Source organism: Pinus tabuliformis, chromosome 5_2 (assembly GCF_031772625.1).
Source record: "Pinus tabuliformis cultivar Carrire ecotype Pingquan chromosome 5_2, CPIR1, whole genome shotgun sequence".
NCBI classification, from domain to species: Eukaryota; Viridiplantae; Streptophyta; class Pinopsida; order Pinales; family Pinaceae; genus Pinus; species Pinus tabuliformis.
Genome location: NC_142306.1, coordinates 1,092,833,799 through 1,092,845,405, shown reverse-complemented (window position 1 = coordinate 1,092,845,405; position 11,607 = coordinate 1,092,833,799). Strand labels below are relative to the sequence as shown.

The 11,607-nt window shown below is 40.7% G+C and overlaps 1 pseudogene; it reads left to right on the top strand.

Annotated features, from left to right (window-relative positions):
* The first annotated feature begins 9,043 nt into the window (after positions 1-9,043).
* Positions 9,044-9,594, top strand: LOC149163050 (elongation factor 1-alpha pseudogene; annotated as a pseudogene).
* The last annotated feature ends 2,013 nt before the right edge of the window (positions 9,595-11,607 follow it).

Genomic DNA, 11,607 nt, shown 5'->3' with positions numbered 1-11,607 from the left:
AATGAAAATACCCTGAATGTGGAGCTAGATATAGGCTCATTTATCAGTCTTGAAGATGGTTCACTTTCGTGCAGTCAGACTTCCAGCTCCAGCCAGATTGTAACTGTTGATACATTGGAAGATTTTGTTACTGAGGAGTTTTTTCAACTATCTAAAGGAGAAAGCTGGTTTGCTAAAGTAAATGGTGGTTGTGTTAAACATCCTGGATCAAAAGCTTTCGATTTGAACAGCAGATCACTTCCAGATTTTGATCTTGGATTAAACAGAGACATAATTGCAATTGCTTTGGCAAATCTAAAAAGGCAAGCTGTTTAAACAGTTTCGCAGTTTCGTAGCGCGCTACGAAACTGCGAAACTGCTGTAGGTGTTGTTTTTAAACGCAGGAAAACAGCTTGATGAAAGAATCAGAAATTTGCAAAGGGAACACCTCAGTGACATGAAAGGGATCAAAGGAAGCTGCTACAGCCATTCAACATTTGCCAGGTGTACCTTTAACAAAAGGTGAAATCTTTTAACCTAAGTTTAAGATTTTTGGTTATAAAGCCACTTTATTCTCGGTGATTAGGGTTTGGAGAAGAGCTGCATACGAAAAGTTTTGGTTGGCACACCTGTCTACCAAGGAAGCCTCCAGCATATCAGGAGCATGGTGTTACCCTATTCTCTTGGGTTATTAAAGAATTAAAGTATCCACTGCTGCATACTCGGTGATGGGAGACCAGAACCGAAAATTTAGGGATATTTTCAGCCAATACAGAACAGATCAAAGCCTTCGGTATTCAAAGCCAGCATGGGACATTAATTTCCCATCTTATGCCATCTCATGCCATCTCATGCCATCTCAGCTGAACGAAGAGAAAGCCAGGTGTCAAAGCTGCAAGGAGGAATCAATTTATGAAGAAGATAGAGTTAGAGTTATAGTTGGTTTAGGACTCTTAAACACTACAGTTAGTTCCTTATTGTATTTATGAGTTTGTTAAAAGCAAATAGGTGTCATTAGTGGCAGTCATCGAGCTCCCCTCATGCTGGAGGAGGAAGCTCCAAGTAGTTAGAGTCATGTTTCTATATATAGCTGAATCATCTATGTAACAGGGGTTGGATGTTTTGGAGAAAACAGAGTTTATTTTGGCTTGTGTAAAAACTTATTTCAGTAATACAAATGACTGCTTTTTCTTCTCAGGATTCACACAATGTTTCAAATGCTCAAGATATGTGTGGTTTTGTTTTATCTTTTATGTTTTACAGCTGTATAAATACACAATCACTCAGAATTCACATTGTTGCTCTGACTTCCTGTGTGTATTTGTAAGTTGAGGTTTCTATGAGAGGTATTTTGAGTGTTTAAACATTACATGCCCTGACTTCTATGAATGAGTGGTTTTATAGTTTGCTGAAATGATGATTAACTCCATAAGCCCAATGGGAAGCAATTCTGTCCAGCCAGTACATTTTTCATGTGTCTTGTAAGAGTTAGCCATCTTGTTCAATATCAATAACCTATGAGAGAGCCCTCTCAGACTAAGGAGGCTAAGCCTTAGTTAAAAGCCTGGTTTGAAACAGTTACACAGAGTCTTGCTGATTAGCAGCCTTCAGTGCTTGATTTTGTGATAACAGAGCCTTTGGAGGGAACATCAAGATTCCCGAGGGTCCAGAATTTGATGGTGTTAGAAAGGGGCAAATTTTATAGTCATTTGACATAATTTCATTCCACAAATTCAATGATGATGTATGTTTTAGCAGTTGAGATTTGTTGGACACAGATTGTCATTGATGTCAATATGGAAATATTTGAGGAGCAGATAGAGACGAGAGGAGCAGACAGAGCCGAAGAAGAGGAGCACACAGAGCCATCGGAGCAGGTGGAGAGCGAAGCAGGGGAGCTCTGTGATTCTTTTTTGGTGGGAAGCTGAAGCTACTTATTCGCGTTTTTTATTTAGGAATACTTGGTTTTGAGAAAACCATGGGTAAAGAGAAGACCCACATCAGTATTGTGGTCATAAAACATGTCGACTCTGGCAAGTCCACCACTACCGGTCATCTTATTTACAAGCTTCGCGGTATCGACAAGTGTGTGATCGAGCGTTTTGAGAAGGAAGCTGCAGAAATGAACAAAAGGTCATTCAAGTATGCTTAGGTTCTTGACAAGCTTAAGGCTGAGCGCGTGTGTGGTATTACTATTGACATTGCTCTTTGGAAGTTTGAGACAACCAAGTTTTACTGTACCATCATTGATGCACTAGGCCATCGTGACTTTATCAAGAACATGATTATAGGTACATCACAAGTCGATTGTGCTATTTTGATTATTGATTCTGCCAACGGAGGTTTTGAAGCAGGTATTTCGAAGGATGGACAACAGATACAACATGACGGGCAGATCCAACGGTTGCGGGCGATAAAGATGCACGCAGGTTAACGAGCGGGAGGGCCATACTAAAAGGCAGTTTCGCGGGCTAGTGGTATCCCCCGCACCGCCCGCGGGAGGATGGCGGTATCTGCATATGGCCGTGTGATCTAGTCACAATATAATGCATGGTGGATGAAAACTGTCACCCTCGTAGGTTAACGCGTATACAGATTGCACGATCGGGGCTTGCGACTACTGTCCGATCTTGCGACGGATGGTCAGATGGCGAGGAATATGCACGATGTTTAACGTGCGGGAAAAAAGAACTGTGACTGTTGGATCACGACGATCAACAGCTATGATTGCGAATGCGGTAGAGGCTAATATGGGTGCGATTACGTGGGTTTTTGGAATAAAACAGAAATGGCGGGGCAAAAGGGTGTTTCTAGACTTTTATATCAGTTTTCTTAGATTTCGTTCCTTTGGTTTTCGGATCGCAATGGCAATGGCAACTTCAACCATGATGAGATCATCTGTTACGGTGGGATCGTTTCGTTAAAATAATTGTCCTTATGTGGTGGTTGATGCACAAATCCGATCGAAGATAACCAACACCGATGGCATAGTTAGATTGCCTTTCGAAAGCTTTGGAAGCAATTTCTTCAGATCCACTGCAGAGTTTGGCCAGGGTTCAGCCTTACAATGTCAGAGTGCTAGGACTTTGCAACCAGTTAGAGCTACTGCAACAGAGGCCCCTCCTAGAGTTCAAAGATCCTCAGGAAAGGAGAGGACCAAGATAGGAATAAATGGATTTGGTCGTATTGGGAAGCTGAAAGATCAAGCGAGTCAGAGGAAACGACAATGACTGAGGAGGAAGCCTAAGAGTCGGTGTAAGCGGAAACGAATGGACAAAGGCATGGGAATGTATAAAACAGTAGAAACAGAGAACTGTTGGTGCGGTTATGGTGGTGAAGAACTCAAGGGTGAGATAGTAGAAGCAGCAAAGGCAAAAGAGGCAGAAAAAGCAGCGGAGGCTGTAGAGGCAGCAGAAGCAGCAGAGGCAGGAAAGCAGGAGTGAGACTACCTCAGCTGAATAGAGTACAACAACATACCTGTTTATACCAAGGTTGGGTTGGAGCCCAAGAGGTTGGAGCCTCAGAACTGAACAAGACTGAAGTCATTGGGGTAGGTGCTCCTAAGTGCAGAACCACTGCAAAACAGAGTTGGTGCTTTGAAGGTTGGAGCCTCACTAAAGTCCAAGTTGGAGCTTGGCAACTATTCACAATCAGATTTATACTTATATTGTATTTATTTCTTTGCACTGTCTTGAGTTTTAATAAAAGCATTAAATTCAGCTGTTGATTTTTGTGTTCTATGTATACATATACATATCTATATAGGTTTTTGGAAATCACTAGAACAATTAAAAAATAAATAGTAAGAAATACTGATTCACCCCCCGCCCCAAGTATTTCCAACAATTGGTATCAGAGCAGGCTTCTTCATACTAGCCTAACAGCTTGAAGAAGGATCCGCATCCATGATGAGAAATCACGAAGCATCAGGAAGACCTCCTTTGTTCGATGGCACTAACTTTGGTTTTTGGAAGAAAATAATGACCTACTACTTAATGTCCCTTGGACTTGAAGTCTGGCATTTTGTTCAAAATGAATACAAAACTACTTCCACTCTTCCAACAGACCAAGATGAGAGGAAAGCCTACATCGCAAATGCAAAGACCATGAAATCCATCACTAGTGGAATCACTGATTCTGAGTTTACAAAAATCATGCACTGTACCTCTGCCAAAGAAATGTGGGAGAAGCTAGTTGGCTTGTACGATGGAGACTCAAAAGTCAAAAAGGCAAAGCTTCAAACTCACAGAAGACAATTTGAAAGTTTGAGGATGGAAGATGAAGAAGATATTGCAGCATACCTCCTCCGAGTAGCTGAAGTGGTAAATTCCACTGAAAGGATTGGACGAAAAAGTGGAAGAAAGTACCATTGTTCAAAAGGTATTAAGTTCTCTTCCAGACAGATTTGACTCCAAAATAAGCGGTATAGATGAAGCAAAGGATCTAGATACCCTCAAAATGGATGAAATCCATGGAATTCTCACTGCCTATGAAATGAGGAAAGGTGGCCCAAGCTCCAAAGATGCAGCATTCAAGGCCTCAAAGTCAAAGAAGTGGAAAGAAAGGAATGACTGTAGTGATGAGTCAGATGTGGAATCCGAATTGGATCAATTTGTACGAAAGATGAAGAGAGGATCTAAGCTTAAAGGCAGGTATCCTCTTATCTGTTTTAAATGTGGTAAAATAGGTCATTATGCAGCAAAATGTCCTCATAAACATGACAATGATGATGAAGGAAATTCTAAAAGAATGGCACATAAAAAGAAAGGGTTCAATAAGAAAAACTTCTTCTCCAAGCAAGATGAGTCTGATGAGGATGAGTTTATGGTCATCAAAAAGAAATCAGATGAGGAAAGTGATCATGATGAAAGCCAAGAAGCATTATTCATGGCACTCACAGATGATGATGACTCAGGGCTAGAAGGAAATGTAGATGAACTGTTAATAAGTGCCATTGAAGAAAATGAGAAACTACGGAACAAAATCATTTCTCTCAAAGTGGAAAACGAGGAAATAAGAAGGAGAGAAGATCTCTTGGAAGCAAAGCTTAAAGAAAAGGAAGAGACTTGTGAAGAACGCGAGGCCGAAATAGTGTCTCTGAGAAAGGAGTTGGAGCAAATTAAAAAGGGTTGTAAAAGCTCTCAAATACTTGAGACTATTCTGAAAAATCAAAAACCTCAACATGACAAGTTTGGAATAGGTTTCAAAGGAGAATCCTCAAGCACTAAGAATAATGTGAAAAGCTATGGCGATGCACTTTCCTGCAATCCAAAAGATGAAAAAGTATGTTATTAAAAGTGCATCCCATATCCCAAGAATGAAGAGACAATTACTCCAAAGAAGAATGTGGAGTCGAATCATGGACACTACAGCAAATACAAACCTGTACTCCACCAAGGGCCCATCGCAAATCCAAAGAACGAGGGAGTACTAATTCCCAGGAAGGAAATCGACTCAAACCATGGTTGCTTCAACAAGTACAAAACCATCTTTCTTGGACACTGCTTTCACTGTAAAAACTTCGGTCATCAAGCCAGACATTGTATGGCTCGCAGAAGTGAAAAGACAAAGCTAAAGGACCGAATAATCAACTCACATGCCCCCAAAAGGCAGGGACAAATCAAAACATTCAATTCATTTGATCCCTTGACCAAATTTGATCTGATTTTCTCTTTCTGCTACAATAATGGACACCATGAACAAGACTGCCTACTCAAAGGAAGAAAGACAAGTAGCAAGAACTCCAACATGGACAAATGCGGCCTAGCTCTATATGCTCAAAATAATGAAAACCAGTGGTTTGTAGATAGTGGGTGCTCCAGACACATGACAGGAGACAAAAGGAAGTTTGTCTCACTAAGTAAAAAGGAAGGGAATGTGTTCTTTGGAAGCGGATCAGGCAGAATTGTAGGAAAAGGAACATTTACTCTGATCAATGGAAAAGGAAAAGCTCAAGATGCTTTGCTAGTTGATGGGCTCAAACACAACCTCCTGAGTGTCAGCCAAATCTGTGATCAAGGACATAAGATTGTTTTCAGCACCAAAGATTGTGAAATAAGGAACGTTGCCTCAGGGAAACTTGTGGCAAAAGGGGTGAGAACATCAGACAATATTTATATTCTAAACAAGATTCAAGAAAATAAATTCTACTTAAGTCAGACAGATGAGAGTTGGTTGTGGCACAAGCGACTTGGACATACAAGCTTCGAAAATTTGATCAATATCAGCAAGATCAAAGTTGTATGAGACATCCCAAGGCTGTCCAAACCAAATCAAGCAGTGTGTGGTCCATGTCAACATGGAAAGCAGACCAGAACCAGCCACAAGACAAAAGAGCTCTATACATCGAAGCCCTTGGAGATCATCCATGCCGATGTGTGTGGGCCAACTAGAAATCAAGCACTCCAAGGAGAAAGGTACTTTGTGTTATTTGTTGATGATTTTACTAGAATGATGTGGATATATTTCATAAAGTATAAATCTGAAACTTTTGAATGTTTTAAGAATCTAAAAGCCCTTGTAGAAAATGAAAAAGATTCAAAAATTAAGTGCCTCAGAACAGACAGAGGAGGAGAATTCACATCAAATGAGTTTAGTGAGTTCTGTAATATTCATGGAATTAAAAGGGAATTCTCATCTGCCAGAACACCTTAGCAAAATGAGGTAGTTGAAAGAAGAAACCGAACAATCCAAGAAATGGCAAGAACTATGCTATTAGTAGCAGACTTACAACCTAAATTTTGGAGAGAAGTAGTAGGAACAACTGTCTATACAGTGAATCGAACTCAATTAAGACCAAATTTTGAAAAAAATCCTTATGAGCTATGGAAAGGAAGACCTGCTTCGATGAAGCACTTCAAGATCTTTGGAAGCAAGTGCTTCATAAAAATAAATGATGGTTCACCAGGAAAGTTTGATTCTCGGGTTGATGAAGGGATATTTCTTGGATACTCTACACGGAGCAAGGTTTACAGATGCTACAATTATCGACTGAAGAAAATAGTGGAAAGCATTGATGTAAAGGTTGATGAAGATCTTCCAGTAAAGGAAAGTGAAGAACATGAAGATGACTCTCTCATTGAAGAAGAAGAACCTAAAGAAGAAGAAATAGATGAGGAAGAATAAGAAGAAGAGGAAAGAGAACCACCTAATACCCCTTCTAAGACAAAGTATGTCCAAAGACACCATCTAGAAGAGCAGATCATTGGCTATAAAGATGAAGGTGTGTAGACCCGAAGAAGGATAACAATTACACCCAAGAGAAAAGTCATTTCCCTCCTATATATGATAGAACCAGAAACATTTGCAGAAGCAAGTAAGGATCCTCATTGGGTGAAAGCCATGGAAGAAGAAATGACCCAAATTGAGAAGAACAAGACATGGGAGTTGGTACCTCATCCAAAGGACAAAAACATAATAGGAACCAAATGAGTGTTCAAAAATAAAATGAATGAGGAGGGACAGGTTATCAGAAACAAGGCAAGACTTGTCTGCAAAGGCTATTCACAAATTGAAGAAATTGACTTTGAAGAGACATTTGCACCAGTGGCCCATATGGAAGCTATCAGGATGTTCTTGGCATTTTCTTGCTCAAAAGGATTCAAAATCTATCAAATGGACGTGAAATTAGCATTTCTAAATGGGGAACTCAAGGAGGAAGTCTACATGGAGCAGCCAGAAGGTTTTGATCTAACAGCAGGAAAGGACTTAGTTTGTAAGTTGAAAAAGGCTTTATATGGGTTGAAACAAGCTCCTAGAGCTTGGTATGCAAGACTGGATCACTATCTACAACAACAAGGCTTCAAAAAGGGAGTGGCTGGAAGCAATCTATACATAAAGACAGATCAAGGTAAGTTACTAGTTGCTCTTTTTTATGTCGATGATATGATTTTTGCTAGTAATAATGATGAAATGAGCCATGAATTTTATCAAAACATGTCAAAAAAGTTTGAGATGTCAATGATAGGAGAGCTGTCCCACTTCCCTGGACTTCAAATATCTCAAACTAGAACAGGATTATGTATATCTCAAACCAAGTATCTAAAAGACATGCTCAAAAAATATGGAATGGAGGATTGTGCACCCATGAGCACACCTATGACCACAAACTAAAAACTGAGCAAAGATGATGACTCCCCTCTAGTAGATGAAAATCATTACAGGTCAATGATTGGAGCCTTTCTATACTTAACAGCTACACGACAAGACATAATGCAAGCAGTAGGAATGGTGGGAAGATTTCAATCTGCTCCCAAACAATCCCATTTATTAGCTGTAAAAAGAATTCTCAGATATCTGAAGGGAACTTCTGATTTTGGTCTTTGGTACCCAAAGGACTCAACACTGACTGTAACTACATACATCGATGCTGACTAGGCTAGAAGTATAGATGATCGGAAAAGCACTAGTGGAAATGCATTCTTCCTAGGAGACTGTTTGGTATCTTGGCTCAGCAAAAAACAGTCATCCATATCATTATCCACAGCCGAAGCTGAGTATATTGCTGCAACATACTGTTGTTCTCAGATACTATGGATGAAGGAAGCTCTAAAAGATCTCGACATATGTAAAGATCAACCAATTTCCATCTATTGTGACAACACAAGTGTTATCAGTCTCAGCAAAAATCTTGTGATGCAATCAAGAACCAAACACATACCAATCAAGTATCATTTCCTCCATGAACAAGTAGCTGAACAAAACATCATCCTGGAATATATCAGTACTAAGGAGCAGATAGCTGATATTTTCACAAAACCTCTTCCTCGAGAAGCATTCGAACATCTACGTCAAAAGATGGGGGTTATTTCTTTATCATCACTCAAGTTAATTCATAAAGATGTAGCAGGACGGGGGGAGTAGTTTGACAGGGGAAGCATCCCTTTGCCATTGATGTCAAAGGGGGAGAAAGTAGAAGAATATTGCCATCAATAAAAAAGGGGGAGATTGTTGGACACAGATTGTCATTGATGTCAATATGGAAATATTCGAGGAGCAGATAGAGATGAGAGGAGCAGACAAAGCTAAAGAAGAGGAGCACACAGAGCCATCGGAGCAGGTGGAGAGCGAAGCAGGGGAGCTCTGCGATTCTTTTTTGGTGGGAAGCTGAAGCTGCTTATTCGCGTTTTTGATTCAGGAATACTTGGTTTTTAGAAAACCATGGGTAAAGAGAAGACCCACATCAATATTGTGGTCATAGGACATGTCGACTCTGGCAAGTCCACCACTACCGGTCATCTTATTTACAAGCTTGGTGGTATCGACAAGCGTGTGATCGAGCGTTTTGAGAAGGAAGCTGCGGAAATGAACAAAAGGTCATTCAAGTATGCCTGGGTTCTTGACAAGCTTAAGGCTGAGCGCGAGCGTGGTATTACTATTGACATTGCTCTCTGGAAGTTTGAGACAACCAAGTATTACTGTACCGTCATTGATGCACCAGGCCATCGTGACTTTATCAAGAACATGATTACGGGTACATCACAGGCCGATTGTGCTGTTTTGATTATTGATTCTACCACTGGAGGTTTTGAAGCGAGTATTTCGAAGGATGGATGGCAGATACAGCATGACGGGCAGATCCAATGGTCGCGGGCGATAAAGATGCATGCAGGTTAACGAGCGGGAGGGCCGTACTAAAAGGCAGTTTCGCGGGCTAGCGGTATCCCCTGCATCGCCCATGGTAGGATGGCGGTATCCGTATATGAACGTGTGATCCAGTCACAATACGACATGTGGCGGATGAAAACCGTCGCCCCCGCAGGTTAACACATATGCAGATTGCGCGATTGGGGCTTGCGACTGTCGTCCAATCGTGCGACGGACGGTCAGATGGTGAGGAATATGCATGATGTTTAACGTGCGGGAAAAAAGGACTGTGACCGTTGGATTGCGACGATCAACGACTACGATTGCGAATGCGACAGAGGCTAATATGGGCGCGATTACATGGGTTTTTGGAATAAAACAAAATGGCGGGGCAAAAGGGTGTTTCTAGACTTTTATATTAGTTTTCTTAAATTTCGTTCCTTTGGTTTTCGGATCGCAATGGCAATGGCGGCTTCCACCATGATGAGATTGTCTGTTACGGCGGGATCGTTTTGTGAAAATCATCGTCCTTCTGTGGCGGTTGATGCACAGATCCAATCGAAGATACCCAGCACCGATGGTACAGTTAGATTGCCTTTTGGAAGCTTTGGAAGCAATTTCTTCAGATCCACTACGAAGTTTGGCCAGGGTTCAGCCTTACAATGTCAGAGTGCTAGGACTTTGCAACTAGTTATAGCTACTGCAACAGAGGCCCCTCCTAGAGTTCAAAGATCCTCGGGAAAGGAGATGACCAAGATAGGAATAAATGGATTTGGTCATATTGGGAAGCTGAAAGATCAAGCGAGTCAGAGGAAACGACAATGAGTGAGGAGGAAGCCTAAGAGTCGGTGTAAGCGGAAACGAATGGACAAAGGCATGGGAATGTATAAAACAATAGAAACAGAGAACTGTTCAAGCGGTTATGGTGGTGAAGAACCTGAGGGTGAGATAGTAGAAGCAGCAGAGGCAAAAGAGGCAGAAAAAGCAGCGGAGGCTGTAGAGGCAGCAGAGGCAGGAGAGCAGGAGTGAGACAACCTCAGCTGAATAGAGTGCAACAACATACCTGTTTATACCAAGGTTGGGTTGGAGCCCAAGAGTTTGGAGCCTCAGAACTAAATAGGACTGAAGTCATTGGGGTAGGTGCTCCTAAGTGCAGAACCACTACAAAACAGAGTTGGTGCTCTGGAGGTTGGAGCCTCACTGAAGTCTAAGTTGGAGCTTGGCAACTATTCACAATTAGATTTATACTTATATTGTATTTATTTCTTTGCACTGTCTTGAGTTTTAAAAGCATTAAATTCAGTTGTTGATTTCTGTGTTTTGTGTATACATATACATATCTATATAGGTTGGAAATCACTAGAACAATTAAAAAATAAATAGTAAGAAATACTGATTCACCCCCCCCCCCCCTCAGTATTTCCAACAAGATTTTCATTTTTTGTCCACCCCTAAAAGTGGTGGTAAATGTAGTTATGTCATGATTTTCTTCTCATTTACCTAGATGATGTTTTGTTGGTTAGATCCTTGATTAACATTAAGGGATACTTGTATTCCACATCATGTGATATTTTATTATCTTGTCATGCTGAAGGAATTCCCATTTGAGTAAGAGTTCCTGAGAACGTCTCATAAAGAGACATGACACTCTAGTTGAGGGAATTATCCTTGTAATGAAAAATAAAATACCATGTACATCATCATCATTTGTAGCATTTAATGAACCAGCCTCCCCACTCTTGAAACTAGGGCCCGAAGACATAACCCACACTAGGTGAACTCCGTTATCAATTTGTTTATGTTCTTTGATTTGATAGTCATCATTATGTTTCATCTTCTTTACAGTATGAAAATGTGGTATATAATGAACTTTTATATGCAATTCTGCTAACATCATATAAGTAAAATATCTTGGTTAATTCTGGTAGCTAAAGAGTTCCAGATCACAAAACAACCAAAACCCTAACCCTAGGAGATGGAACACCAAGAGTTTGTAGGCCTCATTCGGGTTATTTTCGCATCCAACTTCCCAAGGTTATAACT